Below are 6272 nucleotides of genomic sequence, written 5' to 3' on the forward strand. Positions count from 1 at the left end.
GCCTGATAGAAATTTGAATGCCTCTTTGATGTGGTAATTGTATAATGACTCTTTTGATGCTTCAGTCTCTTACAGGGAGAGAAAAAAAAGGTACCCAATTTGTGTTGGCATCCATTACGATCCAAATCATAACTGTCTCTTTCCATTTCTTTCCCCCCATCTTCTGGAAAACAGTCCAAGAGAGGAAAGGAAATGATGTCCAACCTATTCTTGCAAATAAAATGATTGAGTCTTGATGTGCTCTGCTTTTCATGACAGGAAAAATGGTCACATTTCCATTTCCCCTTCACTGAATTTATGCATTTAAAAAGACCCCAATATTTTCCCCTCCTTTACCAAGTCGACTTGGCTAGTTTCTCTGTGGGAAGTGAAGCGGGTTTAGCATTTTTCTTCACTGAGGTAGTGGAGACCGCCTGCAGAATAAAAATGTCTCCTACGCAAACACAACAGTTAATGTGTGAAATGAAGTGAGTTGGGGCCAACTTTGTTCCACCCCGGTCAGAAGAATCAAATTCAAACGGCTCTCGCCTCGTGGACCCGCAAGGCTGAATCTCGTTACAAGTCAGAGCTCTGGAAGATTTCTCTCTGCTAACCACTCACCCATTGCCAACAGGGGTGTGCAGTTAGTCACATGTGCCTAATCAAGACTGTAATAAAATCATAGCAGCGATCTGGGTAAAGAGGCCTCACATGATGCGGCCCACACCGCATGAACTGGAAATACCAGCGGTGAGGTGCAAGAGCAAAGAAAACTTGTGGGGGCAAGTCTGCCTGTCCGTTTGTTATGGGTCTGCCCCTGAGAGAAAGTCGAGCTAATGCTGGGAAAGCCAAATTGGTTTCCTGCACAAGACAAGTGTAAACACCTGGTGGCTGTTTTAGGTCTCAGCATGGATCATCCATCCACCCAAAGGTGCTTAGAAGCTTTTGTTGGCTGATTGCACACCAAGCTTGAATGCTTGTGGGAATGCGGTGAACTCTTGAGAATTAGAGGGCAAATGTAAACAAAGCAGAGTACGTCAAGAAATGTAATCCCACTGTATACTCCATATACGTTTCAGAGGCATCAACATCCAACATCAATCCTAGTGGCCACCATTAAATCCACACTTTTTATTCACCCTTACAAAAAGAGGTATGATTTAAGACCCTTCTCTAGGAAAGATGAAGCCCATCTGAACAAACCATTAAACAGGAGCAAGAGCCCTTTATAACATTATGTTGTAAATATCTTTTTATATTTAAGCAAGCAAATCAATAATTTCTGAATAATGATTCAATGACAGGATGCATCTTTCTTATATGTTTCAAAAAACCACTGAAGTTAATAATGCAAACGTATTTTTTGGTCACCAGTATTTATTTTAAGGCTTAGCTGACTTAGCATCAGTGAAGGACTCAGAGCAGTTATAGTTACCCTCTGCCTACCAGTATAATGGTTTAAGCAGTAAAATATGGTTTAACAATAATGAGTAGACTTATGGTATGTTAGGTGGAAGATATTTCTTGTTTTTCATTGGTTGAGTTGTTTAGCAGGAGGACTAATCACTTGAAAGGACCTTAATGTGATAAATTCTCTTAAGGAGCTGAGGATCCCTTCATGCCTGGTCCTAAAACCACAAACAATAGGAGGTTATAAGTTGTATATAGGGCTCTTAAATTATTTAAACAAATTTAATCTTGATTAATCTTGGAATTTCCGTAGGTCATCATGATCAACCTCCTGTTTTCATTGTTTTATTTTTTTTGCTTTATATACATGCTTTTATTTTGAAAGAAAATCACAGATTATGACATGAACCTAACCACGGAAAAATGAACTTGTTATGGATTAAAACAAAATAAGGGAACAGATATAAGGAAAATGTTTGGTAACACAAGGTGAATACATCTTTTGATTTGCCCACTCAGCTTTCTGCAAGATTGTTTAATAGAAATGAGCCATTAAGGAGCAGTGGTGGACTTATTTGACATCATTGCATCTTAACCAAAGTGTGCTAAAATGGACAATAAAGCATCCAATTATGCACAACAGCCCCAATGATATCTCTATATAAATAAAAGAAATGCTGTCATATGTTAATGTTTGTACATATACAACTAAGTATTAGAGATCAAACTTTCTTTATTGAGATCAAAGCCTTTTATGTGTCTTTACTCCTTAAGGAAATCAGTGATTACTATCAGCAATGAACCGAACTAGATGAATGAATACAGTAATAAAATCCCTGGCCTGTGATTGTGAACAAGTGTGTAAGGGATATTTATAGTGTAGCAGATGGTGATTTGTGTTTACTACTGACATCATCAAGCAGAAGAAGCATACAGTGGGAGGGAAGTGAGCATCATCATGTACCGTGTTAAAACAGATTTCCTGTTCGACTGACCGAATAAAAAAGCACCTGTTCATGAATCTCAACATGATCGAGACTGGTAAAGAGTTTATTTTCTTATAATGAAGACTACACCTATTTAAACGCAGAGCATTTATTAGTATTGAAACTGCCATGAGGAACATCTTCAAGGCTTAAGGCTGTCCACCCCTGAGGACAAAGCAGTCTTTGATTCATTTCTTTCAACAATCAAATGTAACACTTACAGTGGATTGTTGTTATTTAAATGTTAAGATTTTCTCTCACACATACCTGGCAGGAACATTTTTGAGACCTGAAGCATTATTATATAGAAACAGTTAATCCTCTGATTGATGTTCTTGTGTGTTTATTAGGTTATGAAAGGCATTACAATAGACTTAGGACAAAAGGAAAGGAAATTTGTGTTTGGTAGATTTTTTCTTTGTTGTAACAATTTCTTGGCAATAAATCTTGTATACAGGAATTGAGGATTTGCTGGAATTCACTTTATATAAATTGGTGTCTTGACCTCTCTGAGTAAGAAAACTAACACTTTCTCTCCTTTTTAAAATAGTTTATTTTCTTAAATAATGCTTTTTGTTTACTAAATCTGGAAAAAAATATTTATAACTTTGGTAGGAGGCTAAGTGTGACCTAAATGGTTGAGATAATTTCATTAAAAGTGCAGAATCCAAGTTCTATACTACTCTTTTAAGACAAAAGACAAAAAGACAGCTGGATAAACTTGTCCCTTGACTTTATTTTGCAGGGTTTGATGCAGTCTCTTTGGGATTCTTGATGAAAATCACTCCTGTCATCTCAGTTTCTCCCACGTGTTGAGAAACTGAATAATGACCAAGTGTGTAATCTTAAATGGAGTGGGAAAAGACATTTGAAAGAAAAACAAGGTTAAAAATTGCCTAAACATGGAAGGAAAACCATGTTAATGGAAGTGGGAGTATAAAAAAAGGTTTCTTTGAGGGTTTCCCTGCATGGAAGACCTAAAACAGATCTTTTTAAAGTGTATAGAAATATACACTGGTTTTACGCTTGCACACCTACCTCTTCAAACACACAAACACTCCCTCATTCCAGCATCTGGAACCTGAGTCATACTCCCCTAAAAGTAAATTAGAAATGTAACACTCCCTTCTGCTCCCCCTCCTCTCTGCTCATGAGCGCCTTTTCCTATAGATCCTGTAAATTACAGTGGTAGGGGAGATTTTGCGTCTAGATTACAACTCATGAGAGGAAATGTTTAGGTTCAGGTTGTCAAAGCGAGGATGTACGTGTGGGTGGTGCCAGACCACACAGCTATAGTTTCAAAGAACGAGAAAGAGACGTTTTTTATGACTTCTTTAAGACAGCCTTTTAAGGAAGATATGACAAAGATACGGGAGTGAAGAGAGAGTTTTGGAGACGCAGAGATTCAGACATCCAGAGGGGAAAGAAGAGACGGACAGCGCTGGTGGAACAGTTAAAATACATATGCAATAGTGCCTGTGATCTATTTTGGCCTTGTTACAAATATGCATCCCCCTCCTCCTTACAACACAGAGTGACATCCACAAGACAGATGCAGAATATATCCAGATCAATTTTAGTAAAGACTATAAATGATGTAACCTCAGTTTATGTGAAGCTCCGGAGACTGAGACCCCATCTCGGAACAGTCAGATGGTACTCATAAAAGTCTTTTTTACTGCAGCCATGCCACTCAATTGGGGGACAATTAGAAGAGACCCACGACCTGACTAAGGACGGCTACGGCGAGAGATAGCTACCTCGACATCAAACAGTCTGTCGGCTTTGAGAAGTAGCCCCTTGGAGCTTATAATTGGACTCGTAAAGAAAACATGGAGAACATGTTTACCCTTATTAAGCTGCAGTGTGTTTTTGTGCATGCGGGTAGAATGGTGCTTGAGTAAATTAACATTTACAAAGCGAAAGAGCACCCAAGAAAAGTCGCTAACGGGTGAGATTGGGTGTGTATATGCATGTTTGAAAGCAAACATGCCTCTCTGCCTCTGTGATGTGTTATAATTGTCCACGGTTTGTTATGTCTGACTTCAGACCTAAATGTTATGACATGGAAAAAAGTAAATTGCGGCACAGTCATAGCCAGGCTCCACTTTTACTGTGTGCATTGAAGAATATATTGCATTTGACATCATGTCATAAAAGTATGCTTTCATGGGTGCATTCTGACCACATCAAATATTTGCTTATGGCTGCTAGTTTGCTACTGTGCACCCTTATTTCTCACTGTCTTAGCAACATCACAAATAAAAAAGTCTGACTCACCTGCACAGCCACATCCGCTGAGGAGAAGTAAGCTTATCAACAACATCATGACTTAGGCACTTATTCCTTTGCTTCTTTTTCTTCTGCTTCCCTCCAAGTGCCCTGTGATTGCTGCATTTACCTCCTCCTGCAAGGCAAAGCTTCACACCTCCAAGGTATCCAAGAGGTAATATAAACAAAAAGTTATTTCCCTCCCACCTCTAACATTTGTAGCCTTGGCTCGCATCTTTTGTTTGAGGCAGATCCAGAGAAGCAGAGGGGAGAAAGCCCACCTATTTGGACTCACAACACAAATCAGCACACCAGCAGCACTCACCTTTTTACCGGTTTGCGTCAGAAAACATCCATCAAATCAGAGAGCGGGCCCATTTCCCTCCCCACGCTGCCCATCTACTTCCCCGACAAGGCATCGAATCAAAGTGTTTTCTCTCTCTGTCCTTTGTGGACACATGTCTGTCAGCAGCTCGCACAGGTTGAGGCTTTGTAGTTTGCTGCAGGAAACATTTGAATTGGTTTCAGAGGAGCCAAAGTGGGACAAGGGGTTTATGGAACGCAGGGAAATAAACAAAAGATGCACCACAACACAACAGGCATGTGTAAATAAACTTGGAACAATGATCTGAATGTTGACTCAAAACCAGGGTCATGCAGAAGGACAGAAAAGAAGAAACTCAGGAGAGATGCATTCGTATTCAGGATGGTCAAGCTTGGATCTGATGGGAGAAAACAAGACTTAATCAACACGCACAACTGTGGGGTACCTGTCTCGCATTCCTCGCCTTCCGCTCAGCTAAGCACTCTGCTTAGCCCAGATCTCCCTCACATCAAAGAGCTCTCATTACAGGAGCCATCACACATGCACAGAAAAAGGTTTGGGGAGGGAGAAACAGAGAGCCAGGGGGAGAAAGGGAGGTGAAAGAGAGCAGCCACACTTCTTCTGCATGCAGAGTTATCATTCAAAACAAATCTATTCCAGCTGCTATTTGTTTCACTGGACAAGTCCTTGAGCGACACCGGGAAGAAACTCAAAAAAACTTTCTCAATCAGCACACAAAACATTTCCAAACTATTGTTTTGATATCAAGACAAGGAAGACAAAGATAATGAATTCTTATTATTCAAAGAGTCCATTTATCATCAGCCATTTTCCTTTGACATCACACCAAGGAAGAGAAGTGGCTTCTGTCTGAGATCCAGGTAGCCTAAGGCTGGATATATACACTAAAGAGACTCCATTTGTGAACATTCAGGTCGTTCTGAAGAGCTCATAAATTTGACGGATGCCACCTTTGCAAGAAGACAGTTCTGAAAATTTAATTCCTGCTGCATATCCCACAGTCAACTGTAAGTGATATTAGAAATTGGAAGCATATAGGAACAACAGAAAGTCAGCCACAAAGCAGAAGACCACGTTAAATCACAGCAGGGTCAACGACTGCAAAGGACCATGGTGCATGAAAGTAAAACACTCTACTGGTTCCATAGCATTAAGGTTAAGCACAGAACCCGGTCTACCAAGTCTAATGCTAATGGATGGAGTGGTGTAAAGAACCTCGACACTGGACTGTGGAGCAGTGGAAACATGTTCTGTGGAGTGACCAATCATGCTTCTCTGTT

The sequence above is a fragment of the Cheilinus undulatus genome, linkage group 7, assembly GCF_018320785.1.
Source record: "Cheilinus undulatus linkage group 7, ASM1832078v1, whole genome shotgun sequence".
In the NCBI taxonomy this organism is placed as follows: Eukaryota; Metazoa; Chordata; class Actinopteri; order Labriformes; family Labridae; genus Cheilinus; species Cheilinus undulatus.